This window comes from Ambystoma mexicanum, chromosome 2q, assembly GCF_040938575.1.
Source record: "Ambystoma mexicanum isolate Mex_15411 chromosome 2q, UKY_AmexF1_1, whole genome shotgun sequence".
Lineage (NCBI taxonomy): Eukaryota > Metazoa > Chordata > Amphibia > Caudata > Ambystomatidae > Ambystoma > Ambystoma mexicanum.
In genome coordinates this window covers 1,399,506,232-1,399,534,171 of record NC_090924.1, presented here as the reverse complement: position 1 = coordinate 1,399,534,171, position 27,940 = coordinate 1,399,506,232, and positions in this window count along the sequence as shown.

Genomic DNA, 27,940 nt, shown 5'->3' with positions numbered 1-27,940 from the left:
CAAACCTCTGGCAAGAGTGGAGCCAAGAATGCGGCATGCTTGGTGCCTCTCCCAGTGGTGGGAGTCCCTTTTGAGAGGGTAGGAATCAACATTGTTGGTCTCTTAGACCCTCCAACATCTTCAGGAAACAGGTTTATCCTGGTTGTAGTAGACCATGCTACTAGGTATCCTGAAGCCATACCTATGAGGACTGTTGCTGTGGCTAAGGCCCTACTTGGTATTTTTACCAGAGTACGTTTTCCTAAGGAAGTTATCTTTGACAGGGGATCTAATTTTATGTCCTACTACATGCAGGCCATGTGGAAAAACTGTGGAGTAACTTACAAGTTCTCAACTGCCTACCATCCCCAGACAAATGGACTGGTAGAGAGGTTCAACCTTACAATTAAGAGCATGGTAGGTGCTTTAGAGGAACCCCTTAGAAGAAAGTGGGACCTTCTACTGCCATGCCTTCTCTTTGCTTATAGAGAAGTCCCTCAGGAGGGAGTTGGATTTAGTCTGTTTGAGCTTCTCTATGGCCATCCGGTTAGGGGCCTCTTGGCCCTGATTAAGGAGGGGTTGGTGAGTGCTCCTTCCCCCAAGCCAGTGAGAGTCACTGACTATGTGATAGGTCTCCAGAGGAGAATGTCACACATGATGGCAGATGCATCAGATAACTTAAAAGCAGGTCAGGCTCTGGTCAAACATTGGCATGACCAGAAGGCCAACATGGTTGAGTTTACTCAAGACCAGCAAGTTTTAGTTATGGTTCCTACAAGGCAGAGGGCCTTTAAGGACAAGTGGATAGGACCCTTCAAGGTTGTGTGAAAACTTGGAGAGGCCAACTATCTGGTGGACTCAGGCAATCCTATGGAGGCTGCCAGAGTCTTTCACAACACCAACCGTCTAAAAGCGTATGTCTCAAGACCAGAAGTGGCAGCTTTGCTTCTAGCTTCAGCTCAAGAGGAGGAGGAGAGTGACCCTCTACCTGACCTAATCAGAGGCCAGCCTTTAGATGAGAAAATAGAAGGAGTCAATCTCTCTTCTAATCTGACACCTGAACAACAGGAGGAGTGCAAGTTTCTGTTAAATCAGTTTGCCTCCCTGTTTTGTATTTTGTATTTGTATTTTATTTATTTATATAGCGCTCCAGAACCGAGGGCATCCGGGTGCATCACTTAGGTTACAACAAAGTATAAACATAAACAAACACATTTACAGAAATATATACATATACAGGTTGTAAGGGCAGTTAATTACATATTTACACAAGAGTAAGCCGTAGGCAAGTGCATGAGAGGTCACTTAGCGAGTGGTCTGAATCAAGGGCAGGTCTTGGGCAGACATCCAGGTTTTGGCCTTGCTCCTGAATGCCAGGAAGGAGGGTTCAGCTCTGTGTGGGTTGGAGAGCGAGTTCCAGAGTTTTGCCGCCATGGGAAGCTGATCCCGCCAGATCTCTGAAGGTTGAAACGGGGTATGGAAAGGCAGTTGGTCTGGGCACTTCTGAGGGGTCGGTTGGAAGTGTGGATAGTGAATATATTGGCCCGATAGCTGGGCGCTTGGTTGGTGAGGCATTTATGAGTTAGAGCGAGTGCTTTCAGAGAGATTCTTTGTGTTACTGCTGGGAGCCATCGGATGCTACGTCTGGTGTCAGAAATGTGTTTGTTCCTTGGAATATTTAGTGCAGCTCTAATGGATGATCTGTAACTTATGGATATTGCAAAGGTTGGTACAAAGGTAGAGGGCATTGAAATAGTCAATTTTGGACATAACCAGTGTCCTAGCTAGTGTGGTATAGTTGGCTGGCGATAAGAATGGACAGCATGCTGTGATGAGCTTACATGTGTATCCTGCCACGGAGGAGACTGCATTAGTTTGTCTGGCAAGAGAGAGGGTGGAGTCAATATAGATGCCTAACGTTTTAGTGTCCTTTGTGACCTTGATGATATTACCATCAATAATGAAAGATTTAAACAAGGGGTCTAATTTGTTGAGTCTTTGGTGAGAGCCTAGGATGAGAAGCTCTGTCTTTTCGTCATTCAGACGAAGTTCATGTTGCGCCATCCAGGCTTGGATGACTTGGTAGATGAAGTTAACAGCAAGAGTGTCAGTTGTGTAATCACCTGTTATGGGGATGAGTATCTGGGTGTCATCTGCATAATTAGTGTAGGTGATACCCAGATAGTCCAGGATATCGAATAGTGGCTTTAAAAATACGTTGTACAGTGTAGGGGACACACATGATCCTTGTGGTACCCGGCAGGTGACTGGTGTGGTTTCGCGGCCGCAGAGGGAGAAAAAACCCTCATGGATCTGTTATCCAAGAAAGAACTGATCCAGGCCATTGCTTTGTCAGAAAAGTGGGCAGCTAGTTTGAGGTGTCGACAAAGTATTTGCTGATTTACAAGGTCAAACGCCACAGATAGATCTAGTAGAAGTAGTAGGGCAAGTTTACCCTTATCTTTTAGGTCTTCAATCTGTGTTTTAAGATCGATAAGGGCAGTTTCATTTTTTTTTCTTTTTTTTTTAATTTAAAGTGCATTTTGGTTAATTAAAACCTTATACACTACAAGAATATTATATCAGCAAAAAAAAACCAATAACATATTAATCATAAAAACCATTTAGCAAACAAATTAGAGTCAGTTATTATTTCCAATCTAAAAACACATATCAAAAATAGGAGAAAAGAGTGACACGTATTTAAAAGACAATTACCAATAGTTTGCTAACAAATTGCTCGCTTCCAAATATACAAGGCTGCCCCAATAAAAACCTTAATCTCTCCGTCATAAATAACTGACCAAAATTGGTCAGATTCAATCATTTGCAAATCCCCAACAAAATGTGCATACTCTTTAAAATAACATTCCTTTAATTTGGTGCACATAGTTAAAATATGTCTTACTGTCTCCACCTCTATTTTACAGTGCCTACACAATCTTTCTGCACGGGAGGTTTTAGTCCGTGCCCTAATTATTATATTACATGGGAGGGTATTCAAGCGTAGTTGCAAAATAAATCTTCTCAAAGCCCTGTTTCCCGTATTTAGCAGATATTGTCTCGGAGTGGCAGGTTTGAGGCCTTGAAGAGCGTAGACAGCATATCGAGACTTAGTATAGGGATCGGATTGATTTTCACACAAATCCCAAGTAAAAGCTTTATCCTTAAGACTTTTCACAATACACACGATGTTGTCTTTTCCCATAGGTTCTTTATAGCCTAAGGCAGTTTCAGTACTGTGCCGCGGACGGAACCCAGATTGCCTCAGTCCCAAGAGTGTGTTGGATTCCAAGTAATCTTGGATCTGCAGGTAGGCAGCTCGATCAATAATTTTTAGCAAAAATGGCACCGTAGTGATGGGCCTGTAATTGGTTGGTATATTTGCATCCAGTGATGGGTTTTTAAGGCGCGGGATGACCCAGACGTCCTTCAGTTTGCCAGGGACAATCCCAGAGCTAAAGGAGGAATTTGTGATAGCAATGAAAGGAGCTAGATCATGAGAGGCCTCCTTAATAATCGGAGCAGGGCATAGGTCACCCTGGCAGTTTGATGGTTTGAGGTTGTTAATAATAATTTCAGCTTCAGTGATGTAGAGGGATGAAAAGCTGAATGGTTTCAGCGAGTCGAGATTGGTGTTGCTTTTGACCAAAGGGGTTTTAGGTTGCGGTTCAATCTGCAGACAGGATTTTTTGTCCTTGATTTTAGTTTGGAGAGTAGCTATTTTCCCAAGGAGCGCCGTTTGAATATTGGCACACCAAGTACTGTGTTTGGTACAGGTGTCAGGTGGGGTGACAGGGGATTCCAGTTCTTTCAGTATTCTGAATAACTCTTTAGTATTTGATTTAGCTTGTTCGATACGCTTGTTAGAGGTGTCTTTTTAGCCTGAAGTAGGGCCTCTTTATAGTTCAGAGTGGCTAGGGATATACTTGCTTGATTTGTTTCAGTGGGATTACTTTTCCAGCGCGCTTCTAGATTCCATTTTCTTTGTGTAAAATTCTCAGCTGTGGTGTAAACCAAGAGTTGAGGTGAGCCCGTGGTTTAGGCTTTCTAAATCTACTGGGAGCAATATGGTCGAGGGCTTTCAGCGTAGTCTGATTGAATGTGTCAACCAGGACAGTCGGATCAGTACATGAGGAGCGTGTTCGTTGAGAACTGGGAGGATTAGTGGGAGTAGTTTTTCACAAGTTATGTCTCGCTTATTTCTTGTGGAGATCGCATGTGCGATGTCTAGAGTGGTATTAATAAATCTGGCAGGTTAAAGGTGATTACGTGGTGGTCTGCCAAGCACATGGTTGGTTAGAATCCACTTTAATTTCACAATTTAGGTCAGCTATCCAGTCCAGGATTCTGCCCTTGGAATGTGTAGGTTTGTTAATATGTTGCGTGAAGCCTAAATTAGAGAGCAGGTTATTGATTTTGTATTTGTATTTTATTTATTTATAAAGTGCACCTGGCCCAAGGGCATCCAGGCCCATAATTTGGAATACAGGCACAGTTGTCAGATATACAGTTACTATAAAGGGAGGCATTTACAGAATTATACACAGACATAGTAAGCAATTACAGTTAATGTACAATGAGGCATTTACAAATTATAAACAGACGGTGGGTCAGTTGAACAAGGAGCAGCAGTTTTGATTAAGTACACATCAGAATGTACAAGTGTGCTGCAGGCCTAAGATGGTTAGTCTAGGCAGGTGGGTAGAGTGATGAGTCTAAATCACAGGTGGTTGGGGGCAGACAACCATGCTTTAGCTTGCCTTTTGAACGCAGGGAAGGATGGTTCCGCTCTGAGGGGGTTTGGTAGAGAATTCCAAAGATTTGCTGCCATAACAGGGAAGCTGGTCCCCTCTGATCGCTGCAAGTTAAAATGGGGTATAGATAGGCAATTGGACTGGGCACTTCTGAGGGGTCTGTTCGGGATATGGATAGTGAATCTCTTGGCGAGGTAGCAAGGTGCTTGTTTGGCAATACATTTGTGCGTAAGAGCAAGGGTTTTTAGAGATACTTGTATGACTGATAACCAGCGGAGACTTTTTCTAGTGCCAGAGATGTGATGATTCCTGGGGATATTTAGTGCAGATCTGATGGCATTGTTCTGAAAAATCTAACTTATTGAGGTTCCCTTGGTTAGTGCCAAGATAGAGGGCATTGCAATAATCAATTTTAGACATTACCAAGGTCCTGGCTAATGTAGTACAGTTGGCTGGAGTTAAGAATGGGCGGCAGGTTGTGATAAGCTTGCATGTGTAGGCTGCTGTAGACGATACTGTTATGGTGTAGCTTTTATGAGACACATATATATATATGTCAATTAAGATGTAGGTTCAAGATATAGAAATATAAGCAAGTTAAATGTTGTGTTCAATAACAATGGAAAGCAAATATTGCCATGGAAAGAATACAGCCCTGTCTATTCAATGCAGCCTGGAATGGAGGTATGTCATACTGTAAGAGAGCATTCCATTTTACTATGATGCTGCTGTTTACTTTTGTTGACATTCCAAGTGAATCTGTTGCTGCTTTCTTATGTGCCTGGTTGTAGTGTTATGCAGCTGGAGGTCCTTTCATTATAAATATAACTTAAAATAAACAGTTCCTTTAACTTGCGGTTGTCCGGATGTTCATACTTAACATTGGTGACAAGGATTTTCAAGAACCTGATGCAGAAGCAGAGTAACGCTGTGGTGGGGGAGCAGCAAAAGAAGAGAGACCACTGCCCCCAGCCAATTTAAAGCAAGTCAGGACCTCCTCTGCACACTGGTGAGCAGCCGCTCCGTTCTTTCTCATTTACTCTCCGCACCTTAGCACAATAAGCGAAGCGAAACAAAGCAATAGACTGATTTGGAATGAGGAGTGTGGAGGGGTGAACATTGAGAACACATGTGATGACATGTAAGAAAAAGGGGGGAACCAGCCACAAGAGAAAGAGACATTAAATAGACAGACATATGTTCCATGTGGAGCGTGAAGACATTGAAGAGACATATATTTTGAGTTACAAATAGGAGCGGGAAGATATTTCTAAGCAATAAGGAAGTGCATAGAAAAGGTTTTGGAAGCATGCACAGTGCAGACACAGCCAACAAACAAGTACTGTCAGAAAAGGTACATTATTGCATTAGGGGTTTGAGCTGGAGGCTGCATATTCAGAAACTCATCAGAAGGCAGCACCCGCAATATTGCCTTCTTTGTGCTCAATTGAAACTTGAATTGACCTGCAAACTAAGACCTGAAGCAGAACATTGCCCTATGTGTTTGCTCAGGGAGAGGTGTTCTCAGTGATCACAGGCATCAATCTATAGTGGAATAAATAGCTGCAAGAAGAAACTTAAGTTGAGAAGTGGGAGAAGTTTTACCTGCACCATAACAAGTGATAATTCACAAATAGCACCATGGCTATGTCGAATCTTAGTGGCCCACCCATGTTCATGGCCACTCCAGGACCAATAAAAATCAAATGGGCACAGTGGAAAAAGCTTTTCATGCACTATTTGAAAGCAGTTGGCGGAAATTCGTTTTCCAATGACAGAAAACTTGCTCTTTTAATGCACCACTTAGGTTATGAAGGACAGAGTATTTTTGAGACTTTGCCACAGGTTGCAAAGTGATGGTGAGGGAGACAACATCTCTGATCTGGAAAGTGCACTCTCGAAGGTGGATTTGCATTTTAACCCGAGGACAAGCACTATACTGGAAAGGTATAACTTTCGCATGAGAGTACAGGAGTCTGGTGAATCAGTTGAAGAATACATAACTGCACTCGGACAGTTAGCATCCTCATGCAAGTTTCTTGGAGCATATGATGAGCATCTGCGTGACCAATTCATGACTCACTGCAACTCTGATTGCATACATGAGGAGTTATGGCTCAAAGAGGAGCCCACGTTGGATGAAGTAATAACCATTGCTAAAAAAGTTGAACATTCATTGGCATGCATTGCTAAGCTGGCAAAGAGAGATACAAAAGAGGTGAAGCAAGAGACATTGAATGGGAATGAACACAAGAATAAAAACAAATTCAAAGATGAGGAAAAGCAGTCTTATCGAGGAGGAACAGAGTCGAAGAACTACAGTCAGAAGGGAGAGAAAGGAGAAAAAGATGAACGCTTGTCGTATCGCTGTGCCAGTAGTTCACACTTCGCTGCCTCAGTAGTTTGTCCTGGTGGAAGAGCAACCTGTTCGAAATGCAAGAGGAAGGGACATTTTGCAAATTGTTGCAAAAATTATCAACACACTCAAAAGAAAGTCCTATATGTTACTGAGGATGAGGGACAGAAGTCTTCTGATGATGAGAATGAATTTCAGTGAATAATGTTATTGTTAACACCAACACTGATATCATTAATGCTGTTGATGATGTGGATAATGAAGATGATGAATGTGAGCGTTCTTATGCGAGTGTTAAAGTGGATGGTAAAGAAGTATGGATGATGGCAGATTCAGGATCAAAAATAACACTCATGTCCAAGGAAGTGCTTGAAAGAGTCGTGAAAGGGGATGTACTTTTTAAACCTGATATTAGGCCTGGTGGCTACATTCAGGACCCCTTTGATCTCCTAGGGTATAGTAAGAATCACTTTCAATTATGAAGGGAAAATGTATGTAACCAAAAGAGGTCTTACTCTACTGGGGTGGAGGGAACAAAAGAAATTGAAGATCAAGTTAGATACCAATAGTCCTGAACAAGTGTTGAAAGTGAATGAATCAATCATTAGTAAACACCCCAAAGTATTTAGAGAGGGCATTGGAAAGATCAGAGGTATACAGCATCAAATCTTGTTAAGAAAAGGGAGTATCCCTGTGGTTGCAAAATTGAGGCCAGTACCTTTGGCAATTAGAGAAGGAGTTAAAGAGGACCTGGCGAAATTGTTGAAACTAGGTGTTATTGAAAGAACAGGAGGGGTAGACTAGACTTCTCCACTAATGGTAGTTAATAAAAGTTCAGGTGAGCTCCGCTTGTGTGTAGACTTATGTCAACTCAATAAGTGTGTGTTGGAAGATCGCCGTCCTCTACCTAATCTGTCAGAGATGCTTTCGAGAATTGGGCAAGGAAAGGTATTCTTGACATTAGATATGGCTTCTGCATACCATCAAGTAGAATTGGAAGAACTATGCAGAAAGCTCACAGCATTTGTCACCCATGAGGGAATTTTCCAGTTCAAACGCATGCCTTTTGGACTTGTATCTGCTGCTGCAGTTTTTCAAAAGGTTATGGACAGATTAGTTGGAAAAATCAGAGGTGTATATTGTTTTCAGGATGATGTTTTGATTTGTGGGAAGAGTGAAGAGGAACACAATAACACACTGCATAGAGTTTTGGAGATATTTGAAAATAATGACATAGTGTTGGGAAGGAAAATGTAAGTTTGGTGTTTCTAAAGTTGAATATTTAGGCCATGAAATATCGGCAGATGGTTTAAAGCCAAACGAGAGTTTGGTAAGTGCCATAAAAGATATCAAAAGCCCAGAGGACAAAGCACAATTGAGATCATTCCTAGGGATGACTGAAGTTTATCAGAAGTTTGTACACAACTATGCTAGCAAGGTGACTGAATTGAGAAACCTGCTGAAGAAAGGAAGTGAGTTTGTCTGGTTGTCCAAATGTGAGAGTGAATTTATCAGATTGAAGAAGGAAATAGATTTAGCACAACCATTAGGACAGTTTGATACGTACCGACAGAGTAAAGTCACTGTTGATGCATCCGAAATGGGGATTGGTGCAGTGTTGTCTCAAGTGGATGATTAGGGAAAGGAAGAGATTATAGCACATGCATCTCGAGGGTTAAGAGGAGCTGAATTTAGGTATTCTGTTCTTGAAAAAGAGGTTTTCGCCTGTTATTGGGCCATGGGGAAATTCAGAAATTTTATATGGGGAACATGTTTTATGTTGTGCACTGATCATAAACTACTTAAAGAAATTTTAGAGAATAAAGGCCTAGATAAGGTGTCCAGGAAGGTTGCCGTATGGATTACCTGCATGCAATGTCACAGTTTTGTGGTTAAAGTAATTCCGGGTAAAGAAAACATACTAGCAGATAGTTGGTCAAGGTTAAGGAAACAAGAGAATGAAAATGATTCATATGGTGAGAATATGAAAATGGAAATGGTTTTCATTAATACTGAGGGCATAGTGTCCAAGGAAGAATGGTTGGAGAAAATGGACAAGGACGAGTGTTTAAAGTTGGTTATTACATATGTGGATTCGGGTGAGTGGCCCAAGAAAACAGAATTGAAAGAAGATACCGTCCCATTTTGGGAGGTCAGGAATGAACTAAGTATGGTAGGTGGTATTTTATTCAGATGGGAGCGTGCTGTGGTTCCCAAAATGTTACGAAACAGAATTACTGATTTAGCTCATGTAGGACACATTGGCATTAGCAGAACAAAAAGTGTTTTACGTAACGATTATTGGTGGCGTGGATTTGATAGGGACATAGGAAGAAGACTGGCTGAGTGTCCTATGTGTACGAAGATTGGAAAAGGAGAAGTGGCTAGACAACAAACCCTTGTAGAGGTAGAAGGACCAGGTGGAGTTTGGAGAGATGTGGCAGTGTATATCCTGGGCACAGTTGATTTAGGATATGGAAGAGGAAAATGTATATTTGTTCTAGTTGATCTATTTTCGCGCTGATATGAGTTTAGTATAGTAAGGGACACCACCGGAGAGGCCTTAGTAAAGGAGTTACAGCAGATATTTGCTAGGGAAGGTGTCCCTGAAAGCATTCTGACAATGGTCCTCAATTTGTTGGTGGATGTTTTGCAAAATATGTCAAAGAGGCAGGAATCAAACACAAGAGGACTGCGTTATATCACCCAGAGACGAATGGGTATGTGGAAAGAATGAATAGATGTATCATGGAAAGTATTAGGATGGCAACTGAAACAGGATGTGATAGAAAAGTTGCAATCCAGGACAGGATTTTTGGTCTGCGCATGTCACCTCATTCATTTACGGGAATGACCCCTATCGAGTTAATGTGAGGACGTAAACCAAACACGGTGGTCAGTCCTCCATGGTTGGGAAGAAGCAGAGAAAGTGATTATGTGGTAGATGGTGTGAGCAAAGATTTGAAAAAGAAAAAGAAGGAATGGGTAGCGCGTGAGAATGCAAGGAGAGGGAAGAAAACTTTGAGAATTGAATGTGGAGACATGGTGAGGATAAAGAAAGGGGTATTGAAGAAGAAAGGAGAAGCACTATATTCCAATTCTGTAAAGGTAATTGCTGTGCTGCGTGGAGCGATTCGGGTAGTGGGATGACAAGTGTGGAACTTGAATCGTTTTGCTTTTGTGAAAAGGGGTGGATGATGTTTTTGGAATAAAATAAAGGAGGGAGATGTGTTATGGTGTAGCTTTTATGAGACATATATATATATGTCAATTAAGATGTAGGATGAAGATATAGAAATATAAGCAAGTTAAATGTTGTGTTCAATAACAATGGAAAGCAAGTATTGCCATGGAAAGAATACAGCCCTGTCTATTCAATGTAGCCTGGAATGGAGGTATGTCATACTGTAAGAGAACATTCAATTTTGCTATGATGCTGCTGTTTACTTTTGTTGACATTCCAAGTGAATCTGTTGCTGCTTTCTTGTGTGCCTGGTTGTAGTGTTATGCAGCTGGAGGTCCTTTCATTATAAATATAACTTAAAATAAACAGTTCCTTTAAATTGCGGTTGTCCGGATGTTCATACTTAACAGATACTGCATTGGTTTGCCTAGAGAGAGAGAGAGAGAGAGAGAGAGAGAGAGAGAGAGAGAGGAGTCGATATAAATGCCTAGGGTTTTGATGTCCTTTGTAACTTTGATGATGTTGCCATCAATGACGAAGGAGTTGAACGAAGAATCAAGGCTGATGTCATAGGCTGCGGTATCATTAGAGTCTTGGAGACCCAGGTTGAAGTCTCCCAATATGATGATTTGAGATTTGGTTTTAGTGTTATCGGCAAGAATATAGGATAGGTCTTCGGCAAAAGTGGATATGGGCCCAGGAGGACTATAGATAAGATGAAATGTAATAGTCTGATTTGGGGTTAGAGCTAATTTAGTTCTAAGTACTTCTGCTGATGTGATTTGATGCACATGGGAAATACAGAGGTTTATAGAATTTTTATATATGATGGCAATACTTCCTTCTTTGGTTTGACTGGTATTACGATCGTATATGATGATGGTGTAGCCTGTAGGAATAGCTAATGAGAGTAGTTGGCCTGAGGCAGCATGGAGCCAGGTTTCTGTGATGGCATTGAAGTCAAGGTCATGTGTTATGATGAGATCAGCCATATCTAGTGCATGTGCCGTAAGGGATCTGGCATTAATTAATGCCCACTTGATTGTGGTTTGGGAGCCTGTGGGGAGCTCTCATCATAGTTGGTGTCTGTGATAAGTCTAGGTAGAGCTGTAGTGTGGGCTGTTACAGTTGGTGGTGAATGGTTAGTATGTCGAATAGAGTTGGTATGATGGTGGGCGGCGTGAGGGAGTCTAGCACCAAGTCTGGAGTTCCTCACGGATACCGTATATGGTTGGTTAGGTGTAGGTCTGGTGGCAAAGTGTTGGAGCCAGAGGGCTGGGGAATTAAGATATGGGTTGGTAAAATGAGTGAGGGTGGCCATAGCTGAGGTATAGTGATGCTGTAGGCCGATCAGCGGAGTAGTGCTAAGGCTTTGAGCATGTGAGGTGGGAGGCGTGGTGAACATTAGTTGTGGGGTGCAATGGGACAGTGAAGGTGCGTGCGTCCAGGTGTGTGATAGGGCTGCAGGTAGGGAGTTAAGATGGAGAGAGGATACCTCAGTTAGTCATAATAACTTGAGGAGGAGAGGCAGAGTGAAGTGATTGGCCACAGAGGATGGGCTTTGCCAGTACATAATGACTGTACTCGCAGATATGTCCACGGGTTAGGTAAGTTAGGACGAAGTACAAATTGGAGGGGTCTAAAGGAGGCACTGCTGTGAATAATTAGCATAGGCTAACAATGTATCTGAATAGGGAACTGCGTGGCTGGCATAACAAAGATTGCAAGGGTACACAGGCAGGTTAACAGGCAAATCCGTGACAAGAGGAGTAATGCATCAAGGAGGGGCGACATTCAAGTTAGCAGTAATAAGCTAATTAAGTAAACAGATAAAGTGCAGTTTGAGGCTAGGTAACAGGCAATTGGTCAATACATTCAGAATGCCGTTTAGAGCATGGTGAGGCTAGAATGCTCAGAGTGGCTAGCTTTCAAACTGTACTAAGCTACACAGTATCAGAGAGTTGTTTGCCAAAAGGAGTAGAGGCATAGGGGCCGAGGCAGAGAGAACACACTCTATGATAGCCGGTACTATTGATAGAGCAGTTGTGAGATCAGGCATATATGAGCAGGCAAGTAGGCAGTTAATGCCGTGGGCAATAGGCGATTACTAGATGCCAGGATGGAATAATATGAGTAAGTTTCAAGATATAATATACGTGGTGGTAACAATATTAAGGCCCGTAGCATGGACAACTTGCAGGAATGTCATTGGTAGGAAAAGCAGGTACGGGCAACAAAGAATGTGCAGGTAGTTTCTAGATAGGTCTCACGTCGTGATATGGTGCACACATTACAGTGGTACAACTTAAGATAAAGTTATTCTCTGAGCGCAGCAGAGTCTCACTGTGTGTGCCTCGGAGGTCCAGGGGTCCAGGATAACAGGCTTGAAGGCAGGAAAGAGGACGTATGGTAGAACAGGAAGGGGGAGCTTAGGGACCTGGAGCAGCACGCAGCATGCTGGGTCAGCTCAGTCAGCTACCCTTCTTCCTAAGCCTTACTCTGCAGGCCGGCTGAAACCTGCCGATGATACGCTGATGAGCAAATGGATTAGGCAGCCAATCACCAGCACCTTTTCACTATCACCAGGCTTCACCCCTTGGGGCCAGCATGATATTCTCACTGGTGACTGTTTACCTGTTAAAAGCATAGATTACAGGATGTCAGTGCATGTAAGAACCCACATAAAGGAGGATGTCAACAAGATGCTTGATCTCGGGGTAATAGAGCCATCTACAAGTCCATGGTCTAGTCCAGTTGTACTAGTGCCAAAGGCAGGATCCAAGGAGTTGAGATTCTGTGTGGACTATAGAGCCCTTAATGCAGTCACTAAGACTGATGCCCACCCTTTACCAAGGACAGATGAACTGGTGGACAAACTTGGTTCAGCCAAGTACCTCAGTACATTTGATCTCACTTCAGGCTATTGGCAAATAGCACTGACAGACGATGCCAAGGAGAAAACTACATTCTCAACCCCAGCAGGCCTCTACCAGTTTAAGGTAATGCCTTTTGGACTAAAGAATGCACCTGCTACATTCCAAAGGATAGTTAATCAAGTTCTGAATGGGACGGAGGACTACTGCATGGCATACATGGATGACATTGCAGTGTTCAGCTGTACTTGGAAAGAACATGTTGACCAATTAGGATATGTTCTGCAGGCTCTTGAGCAGGCCCATGTGACCATAAAGGCAAATAAGTGTCAAACTGGTCAGAGCAAAGTGGTCTACCTTGGACATAAGGCAGGAGGAGGTGAAATCAGGCCATTCCCTAGCAAAGTACAAGCTGTACAAAACTGGGCCACTCCTACTACTCAAACCCAGGTGAGAGCCTTCCTAGGCCTCACTGGTTACTACAGGAACTTCATAGAGAACTATGGGACGATAGCTTCTCCCTTGAATGTAGTCTCCTCACCCAAATTTCCTAACAAGGTCAGGTGGAATGAGGAGTGCACTCAAGCATTTGAAGGCCTAAAGAAATCCCTTTGTCAAGCTCCAGTCCTAAGAGCTCCTGATTATCACCAACCCTTCATTGTGCAGACGGATGCCTTCAATTTAGGTATAGGTGCAGTTCTGAGTCAGCTGGATGAGAAAGGTAGGGAGCACCCCATTTGCTTCATCAACAGGAAGCTGAAGGAACCTGAGACAAGGTGGGCAACCATTGAATGTGAGTGCTTTGCTATTGTGTGGTCACTGAAGAAGTTTAGACCATACTTGTATGGATCTAATTTTGTGATTCAGACTGACCACCAACCCTTAAAATGCTTGATGCAAATGAAAGGGGAAAACCCTAAACTACTGAGATGGTCAATCAGCCAGCAAGGGTTTGATTTTTCCATTGAACCCAGGTCTGGCTGTCACCACCAAAATGCTGATGGTATCTCCAGGATGTTTGACCGACTGGAGTAAGGAGATTCATCCAGGAGTGGATTAAATCCTCCTGTCCCTTAGTCTGGGGGGGACGAGTGTTAGGGAGAATTCTCAAGAATGTGCTAATTTCCCTTACCTTTTGAGACCCTCAGCCACCTTGCTGGATTTCTAGGATTTGAATTTTTACCTGGGAAGAGTGTGAGCCTTTTTTTCCACTCTTCCATGTATCTTGATGTGTGTTTTACTTTTGTGTTCTTTGGATATGGAGTTTTAAAACAACTCCATAGGCATCATCTTTTTCTGTGTCTCACACAGCGCCCTCAGTGCAGTGGCACAGGGGTGTCTTTCAGACTCCCCAAGGTTTAAATACCTTTTCTGGGACTGACTACTGTCTCAGAGAGCATGTAAAGTTAAATTGACTTTACCAGTCTTTTTACATTTACAGACCCAGCCCACACTATCTTCCTATAGAGTGCTGGAGGGGTTGCCTAGCTTCCCCTGAGTCTAAACATTCATGTAACAGTGAACTGTTACCCTTTCCCACTTGAAATGCCTAGTGGCAGTTGTTTTAAACAATCTACCATGATTTTTCCCCACCGCGAACACCGGCAGCTAAAAATCGGGTCAGCCATGTTTTCCAATATGGCGCCCAAGACCTATCTGTAAAAACAGACTCCGGTCAACTTTTTTGCACCATTTCTTTTTGGAAAGGTCCTTCTTGTGTTTGTCTCTGCGCGCCAAGCCAGGTTTGGTCCCTTTGTTCGTTGGCCTTTGGCAGGCTTCAGTGCTGAAGCCATCCTCTGGCACCTGAGTATCTGGGGTGGACAGGATGTGAGGGAGGTGCCTGAAACTCCTGTGCTTAGTCTCCTAGGAGACCTGAATGCACTCTGGCGTGATTGGCTGGCTGGCTGTCCGGCAAGGACAGCCACCCTGCTGTGTGAGTGACAGCCAGGCTGGAGTGAATGGGGGAAAACTGTTTAAAAGTAGGTCTCTGGGACTTGGAAAGCAGAGTCGACCACTGGAATGAAAGAACTGAAGACGAGCTGAAGGAAGACGACTGCTGCAACTCCTGGTCCACTGGTGAAGCCCTGCTGCAGGTCCGAATTGCCTGAAAGTCCATCGACAGAGAAGCCCTTCAAAGTTAACTTCTTCCCTTGAGTTTGGTGGGAATAACCAACTCGTAAACCGCCTGGACACCATCCCCATACTGGTCGAATTTTCTCTCTCCAGAGTGCTTTTGAAAACTGGATAGCCAGTGGGAAGGATACCAGTTTGTGGTCTTTAAGGCACTCACACCTTAAACCAATGTTTTGCCAAGCTTGTGGTCTCATCCCTGCGCAGTGCAGGAACCTCCCTATGTCCTCCTTCTTGTCCCCACGACTGAAGCTCAGGAACAGCGAGATCTGCACGTACTGTCAGGAACAACTGCCTCAGCTACAGCTTTTCTTCACTTACAAGGTACTGTGCAAGTGCGGTGCAGAACTCTGTTCGGCCGCAGTGAAAGTTTGTGAAACTTTCCCGACTTTGAAGGCTTGTCCTTCCCTAAACCAACATCTTTTCGTCTGACCAAATTCTTCGAAGATCCGTGACAAAGAATTAACCGTTTACTACCAGAACTGTGCTATCCTATAAAAGACCCTGAACCATTGACTTTGGCCCAGGCCTATTGAATTGAATTGCTGGTTGTAGTGAACTGAAACCATTTTCCCTACCTCTAAAATTATTTGTGCTGTTGATTCTTATAACCTTGTCTTTTTACTCCTTTTTAAAGTAACTGAAGTGCCATTTTGCTCCCAAAGGGGAGCTGAACTTGTTCAGAAACTGATTGGTTGTGTATTGGAATGTATTAGATTGTGATATTGAGCTGCTCTTTCTAGTGGAATGCTTTCCAAATGACTGTGTAAATCAATGTATATTCTTTTGCCAAGAAACCTTGAGAGTTTGAATCACTGTAATTGCTAGTCCTTTGTGTAACCTGTTGTACTGCTCACTTTACTCTTGAGATAAGTCTGGCTGCTCAGCCACTGCTCCCACATTACTGTATAGTACAGGCTTGTACCAAAGGTGAAATTGTACTGACACTTGTAGTCTATAATTGTGTGTAGTGTTCCCAAAGGGTACTGCACATGATTCTGCCTAACAACCACTACCTCAAAGTATGTGAGATGAATTCATGAATATGACTGGACCATCAGGCAAACTTACACTTGATACAAACCATACCACCCATGTTTACACACGAACCAGGTCCCATTGGAAACTATAGCCTAGAAAGACCTACAATCTGGCCCACACACAGCTCCCTTTCCTACAATCTGTATGCCACAAGACTGCAGCAACTGCAACAATGCTCTCCTCCGCCACTAACTTTCCAGGCAAACCAACGCCAACTCCAGCTCCAACCATCTCTAGCAGTATCCGGAGGGCCAAGAGACCACAGAAATAGCGAAAGCTGGGCTATTTATTAGCCAACACACCCCAGGCAGGTGTTATCATGCCCATAAGGAGTCGATGCATGTTGTAAAGCACAGGTATGGTGAGTAACTGCAGAACACCGTCCCTTCCCCCAGACAGGGATACAGTGTTTACACCGACAGTGATCCAAACACAATATATCATGTGTGCACAGTAACCTCGGGGATGTGGTGTGTGTACCGACAGTGATCCAACCACCAGAGTAGTATATATTGTGTGTGCACAGTAACCTCAGGGATGTGGTGGGCGCATCCACAGTGATCCAAACACCAGAGTAGTATATTTTGTGTGTGTACAGTAACCTCAGGGATGTGGTGTGTGTACCGACAGTGATCCAAACACCAGAGTAGTATATATCGTGTATGCACAGTAACCTCAGGGATGTGGTGGGCGCATCCACAGTGATCCAAACACCAGAGTAGTATATTTTGTGTGTGTACAGTAACGTCAGGGATGTGGTGTGTGCACCGACAGTGATCCAAACACCAGAGTAGTATATATCGTGTGTGTACAGTAACCTCAGGGATGTGGTGGGCGCATCCACAGTGATCCAAACACCAGAGTAGTATATTTCGTGTGTGTACAGTAACCTCAGGGATGTGGTGTGTGCACTGACAGTGATCCAAACACCAGAGTAGTATATATTGTGTGTGCACAGTAACCTCAGGGATGTGGTGTGCACATCCACAGTGACTCAAACACCAGTGTAGTAAATATCATGTGTGCACAGTTACCTCGGGGATGTGGTGTGCGCATCCACAGTGATCCAAACACCAGAGTAGTATATATCGTGTGTGTACAGTAACCTCAGGGATGTGGTGTGCGCACCGACAGTGATCCAAACACCAGAGTAGTATATTTTTTTTTATTTTTTTTTTTTATTATTACTTGTACATAATCAAAGAAAGAAAAAACATGATTTTTACAAGAGGTATCAGTTCTTAATTCCATAAGTTTCGAGAACCCGGACAGGTGCAAAGCCGGGAGTCAGGCAAGGTTTTGAAGCGTTGATATGAGAACGAATCAGGGCAGGATTTTTACAGATTAAGAGGAGAGCATCCACCGGAGCCAGGTTCGCCTGTTGTAGCCTCATGACATGCACCTGTGTTATCAGGTTGATGTCCAGCAGCAAGCGCTTCCGGTGTAGAGTTCTTGCTTTGGTTCGCAATTTTAAGAAAAGCCGCCTGCATTATTTTTGCCGTAGCCGTTGCCCAACGGGGTTTTTCACCGGAAATCAAACGGCACCACCATGTGTTTTCTTCAATCAGGATTGAATCGTGCCATAATGGAAGAAGGTAAGCCATCCGTTCTCGGTGCAGCGAGGGGCAGTTTAGCAAAAGATGGCGAATTGACTCGATGGAGTCAGGGTCGTTACATAGCCTGCAGGTGGTTGTAGCAGTTAAAGATCTTATCCCCAAGATTTCTCTTGTGTGGAGCAGGTTAAGACGTGCTCGCAAAAATATTCCTCGCAAGTTTTTATCTGGGAATTTTGTACAGTATCCTATGGGCGACTTCAACTTGTTAAATGTTGGCGGAAGATGTCTTAAGCACTTCATAGCTACCGCTTTATCAATAGTGGAGATCCAGTCTTGGTTCTTTACTTTTTCATTTACCCTTTGGGGGTTCGAAATTAGATCAAGTTTGGAACATGACACTTCTTCCAGTATGTGTTCTTGTCTACTCACCCAGAGCAGAGCGGCTTTGGAGGACGAGGAGGAGAGCTCTTGGCCAATAAAGTTACAGATTGGAAGGCCATCTTTTATTAAGGTCTTTCTAAACAGGGCAAGGGAAGCCACCCTGACAGACGCACTTAACGAGAGCAGGCCCAGCTCTCTTCTAACTGCTTCGATGGGAATTGCATTTGGTAGGCCCAAAAGAGATTTCCAGATGTGTCCCTCTAGCCTATGCCATAGTTGGTGTGGGATTGTGAACATTGCGTCCATGCCATACGTTAATGCTGGCACTATTTTCCCTTTGTAGAAGGTAATGGCCGGGGATAATGAATATTTGCCAAATTTTCTGTCGATCGCTTTGAGTTGAGAGGTCAAAAGCTTGGTTTTTGTCCAGAGGTGAGCTTGCATTTTCTGTTCCTTGCTTGAACCGTCAATGATCACCCCCAGATATTTGAAGTGGGAAACCACCTCAATTCTGATGTTGTTTATTGACCACGATGTGAGTTTTTTGTGAGGACGAGTGGCTTTTGAGAGGATCATAATTTTGGTTTTGGCCTGATTTATTAATAGGTTGTTAGCTGACATGTAGGCTGCAAGATTATCGAGCTGTCTTTGCAAGCCAATTGGCGTTTGGTCAAACAGAATCATGTCATCCGCATAGAGGAGTCGAGACAGGGCCGTGTTTCCAAGCTTTGGCGGAAAGGAACGCACGAGTCGTTCAGAGTCTTTATAGTCCCCAAGAAATGCGACAAAGAGGGCTGGGGCCAGTGGGCAGCCTTGCTTAACCCCTCTGTTCGCACTGATTTCCCTAGAGAGAGTGCCTTGTCTGTTCAGCCTGACCTTGAGAGTGGTATTGGTATGCAAGGCCATTAGTGGATTTAGGACCGATTCTGGGCAGTTCCAGTTTTTTAACTTGTCCCATAGTTTCCTTCTGTCCACTTTATCAAAAGCCTGTGAAAGGTCAATGAAAGCAGCGTAAACGGGTTGTGACGTTTCTTTCGTTTTCGCTTTCAACGGGGATAGGATGAATATGTTCAGTGTCGTGCTCCCGTTCTTTTTAAAGCCCGTTTGGAGAGGGTCGCTGCAAGGGGCTGTTTTGACCCATTGTTGAAAGTGGCCTAGAAGGAGAGACGCAAAGATCTTGCCCATAATGTCCAGCAAAGCTATCGGGCGATAATTTCCCGGGGCGTCTCTAGTTCCCTGTTTATAGATGGGAATAATGATGGATGTACACCACGATAAGGGGATGTTTCTCGTTAATCTGCAATGGTTAAACAGGTTAGAGATGAAAATGGACCATTCATGATGATGTTTTTTTAGGTCTATGTTGGACAGCCCGTCCGGACCTGGCGCTCTGGACGGTTTTAGCCTTTTGATTGCAAGAGATATGTCTGATACGGCTGAGAGATCCACCCATGGGGAGTCTGACATGGTGATACACTGGGTTTTTGCTGCTGATGGACTCGAAAAAAGGTCAGTAAAGAAGATGACCCACGCTTGCTCCGGAACAGCGTTAATCATATTTGAAGAGGTTGTTGCTTGCGTGTGATTTATTAGGGACCAAAAATCTGCTGTCTTTTTAGTTGTAAGGACTCGGAGCATAAGTTCAGCGTCCCGCTGGTAGATGTCTGCCCGTCTGGCTCTTAGCCATGCTTTATACGTTCGAAATTCATTGGCCCACTTGTTCCATGCTTCGACAGTTTTGGCTGCTTTGGCTTGTCTTTTTTGCTTTCTCAATGCCGTTTTTTTGAGTGCTATTTATTTGTCGAAGTGGTGAGTATGGATCTTTTGGGTTTTTGGACCCACCGTCGAGGGGTGCTTATAAGGTAGAAGAAACGGAAGGTAGTTTGGTCTACCAAGAGGCTCCCAGGGTAACTCAGCGGCTTGATTAGTCACGTACTGAGAGGTGATTGCCCTTATGTTTGTGGCAGACAGACGCAGACGCGTTTGTTGTGGGTTGAGCTCCACCTCGGGGAGATAGTTGCCGTTCGAGAGTGCTTTAGAGGCCCAGGAAAGGGACAAAAGGTTGTGGTCGCTTAACGTTGTTTCCACCACTTGAAAGTCTTGGACTTCTGTGCACAAGGCTGCAGAGGCAAAGATGTAGTCCAAAGTGGCCGACCAGTGGCCTCTTTTCCATGTTGGGAGGGGAGGCTGGCCCTCTCTGATCTTGGCGACGTTATATAAGTTCCTAGAGGACATGAGTGTCATCCATAGTTCACCTCTTCGTTCTGCTTGCGTGGGTTCCGTGTCCTTCAAAGAGATCGCCTTCGGCTGGTCGCATTTTGCGTTAAGATCACCACAAATCATAATCCATGGCGTCTCCCATTCAATACAGATGTCATCGATTGTTTCCTCCATAGTTTGGCAAAAGAGAGATGGAGAAGTTCTCTGTGGATTCCAATAGGTGGTGATCAGCGCAAGGGGGGGCGACAAGGTTGGTTTAGAAGATGGTTTGGAAGAGACCAGCGGGGTGTTCCATGCCAACAGGACCGCCAGAACCCCGTAGGAGTTAGCAGTGGTTTTGAGAATTTTTAAATTTTGGTCCGATCTCACCGCTATTAGGAGACCTCCTGAGGGACGACCCAGAAGACCCTTTACCGCGGGTGATGTCACAATTTCATAGCCATCCAACACAGGTTTGTCTAGCAGCCATGTTTCCTGGAGGCAAAGGATATCGAACTGTTGTAAGTCAATGTTGTTTTGAGTCGTTAAATGAGCGTGTCCCCTTGTGTTCCAGGAGGCCAGCGTTAAAGGTTTTGAGTGTAGGGGGACGTCGGCTTCCTCTGATGATTGCTATTTTGCCTTGTTTGGAGCTAGGACTTTTTTGATCCAATGCCATGGTCCAGTTGGCTTTACAGTAGTTTTCGGTGGTGATAAGACAAAAGTTGAATGTCGGTGTTGAGACCTGTTGGCATGGCTGGCACTTTGAGGTGAACAGTGGCTCCGGGCGTATGCTGATCTGCCCGTGCGTTGTCTGTCCCGCTGGTACTGAGACAGGCGCCGGGTAGGTGTGGCTTGCCTGTGTTCATTGTGACCAAGGGACCTTTGGGGTGATGCGTCTGCCCAGGCCACTTTCGATGAGGTTCTGTATTGGGAGGAGTAATCCCTAGAAGGGTCTGTGCGATGGTCGTGGACCTGGTCGGAAGTTGACTTTTTTCTTGATGGGGCGTTAAAGTGAGACCTTAGCTTGTCTCTGCGATCATGAAGGCGTCTAGATGGACTCTGGTCGTTGGTAGTTTTCTTCTTTGAGTGTGTCCCATGAGGGGTTGGTTTGTCGGCGTAGGTTTTTATTTCTGAGAGGAGGAACCCCATTGCCTTTAGGTCTTCACCAGCTTGTTTACAAATATCTTGTATTGCCGAGGTATAGATGTAAAGGTACGCCTTGGCCTTGTTGTCTCTATGGTATGGTTCGACCCGCTGGAAGTGATCCGATTTCAAATGTTTTAAGGCGGATACTGACGATGATATCTTTAACACAGTTCTTCTATTGAGAATTATGTGTTTGTCTTTGCTTGAGATCTGCTCCATTTTGAATAGGGTTATGGTGCTGGTCGTCTTAACATTGGCCGTGGTCATTTCCGTAGGTTTGAGGGAAGTAGATAACTTTGACGGCCTTGTGTTATCTTCCACGCTATTTTGAACGTGGTTAGTGTTCAATTTGATCAGAGCAGTTGCCGCAGTTGTGGGCAGATGGTGGGACTTGAGGTTCCTCCCAGTCGACTCTCCTGTTGAAGTGGATTGGACGACAGAGAGGACCTGTACGGTTGGCGACCGAGGAGAGATTTGTCCAGCGTCTTGGGTGGATGAGAATGTCGTGGGCAAATCGTCCACTTCTTGGACTGGGGTTGGAGATAGAAGGCTCAAATCAAAGGAGTCTTCAGGGATTTTCGGAGACTGAACCAGGGCTGTTATAATTTGAGACCGTGGCCTGGTCAGCACCAGAGTATCCTTTGAGATAGAGTGGCTGGAGGTTGTTAAACCGCCTACTGACAGGTGGTTGGAGGGATGGGTCGGCGGCGAGGAGTGGCGATCGCTTGGCACTAGTTTTAATGTCTTTTTACCTGGAAGTCTCCGTTGAGTCCGATCCGGGTTTTGAGCGGATAGGAGGTGAGAACTGGAAGTGGACGTTGAGGCCACTGACGTGAGCTTTGGTTTGCTCGAGAATATTGGAGCAAGGTCAATGTAGAGGTTAGTTAGGGGCGTCTGTGTGGAGCTATCAGCCCAAGTCTTTTGAGGGGGGATCGTCACCCTTATTGCTGGTGAGTCTGGTTGCGGCGGGCTCAACGGTGCTGGATCTTTTGAAGAGTGAAATATGTCATGTTTCAAGTCGATAGCAGTGATGTAGCCTTCGAGAAAGGTGAGTTTAGACTGGATAGAAGCTAAAATGGCCGTATTGTCTCTTGATGCATCTCCTAATGTTTCATATAGTTTGCAAAAGGGGGCCATTGCGATGGTTATAGCCGACATTATTGTCGTTAAATCTTTTCTACTGCCCGATGTGTCTTTATGAGGTGTGGAGGCAGGGTCCAAGACTGATCTTTTATTTCTTGGGAAGTCTCTGGGTCCTAAAGATGCCAGATTCGCCAAGGAATGCCTGCGCCTTACTGATCTTCCTTCGAGTTCGACATCACTTGAGTATCTCTCTGTGACGGAGCTCGGGTGTTGGTCGCTTTCATCTTGTATAATAATACTGGATGGGGGATCTGCCAGCAACGCCAGGGGGGGGAAAATGGGTGGGTGCGAGTTGGTCTCCGATTGCGCAGACTTTACATTGTGGGAGGAATCGGACTTGGGTTGTAATAGGTCTAGAATGCCCAAGAGACCCTGGTTTGCCGGGCAATCTTTAAGTATTGAGTAAGAAAGTGAACTGGGTTCCGAGTTTCTAGAGGGGGACTTCTCAGTTTGGTTGTCTGGAGCGACGATAAGTGGAACAGAATGAGACCGCTCGGGGGACAACGTAGGTGGTATCGGAAGATCTTGTAAGTTGCTTTTGGAAATTAAGGTTTGGCTCGGGTCTGTAGAGCAAATAGGTGGCTGGGGGCATTCAGTATCCACAATTTTTCTGGTTTTTAGGGCAGGTGCTGCTTCGTCAAATGCTTCTAAAATTTCCGCGTCTGACAGCTCAGAGTCGGTGGATAATTTTCTTTTCCCTTGGTTCTTGAAGAAATTTAACAGAGCAGATGACAAGAGAGGCGTAGGTAAAGAGAGTTTGGGTTCACCTCTCTTTTTCCGGAGCTGTGGTCGTGCCTCACTTGTTGGGTGCCTGGTAGATTTTGTTGATACAGACCTCAGGGCTTGATGTTTTTTTGTTTTTTTTGTTGGTGCCACCGGTTTATTGGGCAATTGTGTCACTGGCACAGGTTTCGTTCTTGTATTGGCTTGATTTTTGTAGGGTGGTCTTTTTTTAGGTTGGGGGAGCAGTTTTTTATGCGAAGCAGTGTCCGAGGAGATGAAGTCCTCGTCTGAGTCTGTGTCAGTTATTAGCTCTGAAAGAGAGTTCGTTAATGTGTCTTTAGATTTCTTTTGCGGCTGGAGTTGTTTATCTGGAGAAGGGATAAGAAAAGGAAACTCAGCCGTGAATATATTGTCTTGTAAAGTGCTGAGCTCAATATCGGCTGCTTGTGCGGGGTTGGCTGGGATCAGGGCCGGCGCCTTTCTGAGCGCCATTGGGTCCTGTGCGGAGGCTGAGTGCTTTTTTTCCGCCTTATCCGGTAAGTTCCTGGGATCGGCCATGGTTGTATGGATCATCGCCTCGATGGATATATTGGATGTGCGTGATGGAGGCTCGGAGCGAAGGTCAGGCACAGGTGACGGCTTGTTGGTCGGAGTCAAGTTGAGTGAGGTGTCTAATGGCGCCGCCAAGTTGTTCAGCTCCGCCATGCCGTCTGATACAGCAAAATCCGGCCAGACTGTATCAGATGAGCTAGCTAGCGCGAGCTCCCTCAGACCCACTGACAGGGACCCTCCGGTCCCTGCACAGAACGAGTCACTCGCCGAGGCGGTACGAGGGCGGGTCGCGTCAGAGGCTGGAGTCGTATAGCTGGCCGTTGCTGTGGCGTTGGCTTGTCCGCCTTTGTGCACTGTAGGGTGCCTATGGACGATCCGAGGCTCGGGCCTAGTGGGGGCCGGTGGCTGTAGCCCAGAAGTTGTAGCAGTTCCTTCAGATTGGCTCAACAGGGGAAGAGGGGAATCTTCACGAGGAGTCAAGGCAGGGGACAGCAGCGCAGCGGTCGTCGCCAGGGACCTCGACTGCTGTGAATGAGCTGAGGCCGGGGCGGCCGGTGGTGCGCATAAGTTCTTACGCACTTTGCTTCTAAGCCTGCGCTGGTCTAGATCTTCCTCCATGGTGAGGGGAAATGGGAAATGGGAAAAAGGGGGGGGGCGGATCACAATGAGGGTAGGAGTGAAGGAATGAAAGGTGGGAGTGTTTGGTGCGTAGAAATTAAAAAAGCAAAGAGGAAAGAGACAGTAGGAGGGTAGGGGGGGTAGGGGGGGGTAGGAGTAGGGGAGTAGGGAAGTAGGGGGACCGGTGGGGAAAAAGGAAAGGTAAAGGAAGAGGGCGACTGGTAGTTTGTAAACTTCGGGCACAGATTAGTAGCAGGAGTTACCTTGAGACTCCTAGACCGGGCTCTGGAACTCTGGAGCCTTGTCCTGGCGCGGACTGGAGCAGACTGGAACTCTGCCCGAACTCCGCGCGCGCTCCGCGCGCAAGGCAAGTTTTTAAAGGTGCTACTGGGAAAGATCCTTAAAGACACAGCGGCGTCCACAGAAGAGCATAGAAAGCACGTCCTCACTCGATAGAGACTGGAGCAGACTGGAACTCTGCCCGAACTCCGCGCGCGCTCCGCGCGCAAGGAAAGTTTTTAAAGGTGCTGCTGGGAAAGATCCTTAAAGACACAGCGGCGTCCACAGAAGAGCATAGAAAGCACGTCCTCACTCGATAGAGACTGGAGCAGACTGGAACTCTGCCCGAACTCCGCGCGCGCTCCGCGCGCAAGGCAAGTTTTTAAAGGTGCTGCTGGGAAAGATCCTTAAAGACACAGCGGCGTCCACAGAAGAGCATAGAAAGCACGTCCTCACTCGATAGAGACTGGAGCAGACTGGAACTCTGCCCGAGTAGTATATATCGTGTGTGCACAGTAACCTCAGGGATGTGGTGTGCGCAACCACAGTGATCCAAACACCAGAGTAGTATATATCGTGTGTGCACAGTAACCTCAGGGATGTGGTGTGCGCATCCACAGTGATACAAACACCAGAGTAGTATATATCGTGTGTGTACAGTAACCTCGGGGATGTGGTGTGTGCACCAACAGTGATCCAAACACAAGAGTATTATATATCGTGTGTGTACAGTAACCTCGAGGATGTGGTGTGTGCACCGACAGTGATCCGAACACCAGAGTAGTATATATCGTGTGTGCACAGTAACCTCAGGGATGTGGTGTGCACATCCACAGTGATCCAAACACCAGAGTAGTATATATCGTGTGTGCACAGTAACCTCAGGGATGTGGTGTGCGCATCCACAGTGATCCAAACACTAGAGTAATATATATCGCGTGTGTACAGTAATCTCAGGGATGTGGTGTGTGCATCCACAGTGATGCAAACACCAGAGTAGTATATATTGTGTGCGTACAGTAACCTCGGGGATGTGGTGCGTGCATCCACAGCAGGGTCAGACTGGGACAAGAAATAGGCCCGGACACCCAAATAAAACTGGCCTACCTCTCACCTCAAAAAAGTGGCCCACACCTCTCCTCTTAAAAAGTGGCCCTCAAACCATCATCTGTGAATCGCGTCAATTCAAAATTCTAGTTATGGAGGTGTCATGTGTCTGTTACGTTACAACACAACGCATAAAATAATATAACTTTGCATACAGTTCTGTGACAGGGTCCACAGCTCTGAGGCGCAGGCCTGAACAAAGTACACTACGAAAAATATGGTTATGATTTCACTAATGTGATATACATTTCACACAAGAATGGATCACCATATGTATCATTAATATCTGTGTGCATAGATACATATTGTCAAATTACTGTGAATGCAAGCAGACGTCCAAGGCCAAATGATAATATGTTATTGTATAGCACTTACGCGTAAGCTCTTTTTTTATAGAACAAATATGCATACAATATCACCCAACCTGTGTTGGTACTCATTTATCGACCTCAGAAGGATGAAAGGCTGAGATGGTTTGAACCTGCAACCTGCGGATCACACACTCATCGCAGCAGCGAGCGCTCAGCCCACTGAGCTATCATATCGGCTATAGTAAAATGAGCAATTATTCTGTATAGCAATTATTTTGTATTATTGTGTAATTATTCTGTACATCAAGCAAATGGCCACAACTACAACGATGTGAAAAGCATGCACTTCAAGTAGGAACGGAACTAAATGATGAAGCTGTGATGGCAAACGGTTTAAACGTAGCTTTACTGTTACGCTCCCCTGGCTCCCATAGGGGCGTTGATCTGAACTGGACAGCTGCAGTCTCCACCAATGTGACGCGTAGTGCCGAGATGACAGACTGGACTGGCCCACCTAGCTTCGTTTGCTTGGCCCGTACGAGTATTCTTCTGCAAATGGAGAAAGGGAATTAACCACCCGTGGAGTTGAGTGTTAACCCCCACCCCCGCTGTTCTCCCCACTGATCACCTTTAATGTCCCCTCTTATAGTCTCACCTGATGGTTTGGAAAGATGAGCTCTCTATCCTGCATTGAGCGCAGGGGCACGTAGATAACCAGTTGCTTCACTGGTTCGAAGGAATTGGTGAGTTCCAGAACAATATTGACTCTGAGATTTCCGGCGAGACGCCATAAGTATATAGTTCGTAAGAGTTCAAATGTCTGACTTTCACTCTTGTCCGATTCCTTGCAGGTTGCAGCTTGACCCTAGCGAAGAGTTTCTCGTGGCAACCGGTAACATTCAGGTAAGGATTTGTATTATCCAACACAGTTCGATACAATAATGTCAGTATGTAACCTGTTGCTTTCTCCCTTATTCAGGTGCTGAGAGAAATTATGAAGTCTCGGGGAATAATGCCTCCGGCGGTAAAATTAGGTAAGTCTATTGTGGTGAGAAGGATTCCCCTTGTTTGTCCCTTTGTTTCACCTTGCTGTCCTTTTGTTCCCCTTAGGGGCCGGGGTGCGGCGCAGATGCGGTGGAGGCTGCGCCGACCCGTGAAAAGGAATAGTACCCCCGGCGGTAAAATCAGGTAAGTCTATGGGGGTTGACTAATATTGCCTCTGTTATTCCCTTGGCTCACCTTGCTGTTCTTGTGTTCCCCTTAGGTGCCGGAGTGCTGCGGGAACATGAAGAAGGATGCGGTGGATAGTGAAGATGCTGTGAAGGCCGGTGAGTTCAGCGCGACGCTGCAGCAGGCGAGGGGACGTGCATAAAATAACTTCTTTCTTCCAGCTCAAAGGTGCGGTGGATCGGGAATTCAGGTAAGGATCAAAGGTATTGCTCTTGTTCTAACCTTTTCTCCTTCTTTCTCCCTCTTTCTAGGAGCTCCAGACTCTGAGCGGGCGTGTCAGAAGACTGGATGTAGACTTGCAGGCACTGTGAGCGTTACGCTGCTGGATGCAGAATAATGCAAAGCGTGTGCTGCTCTTCGGGCGTGGTTTAAATA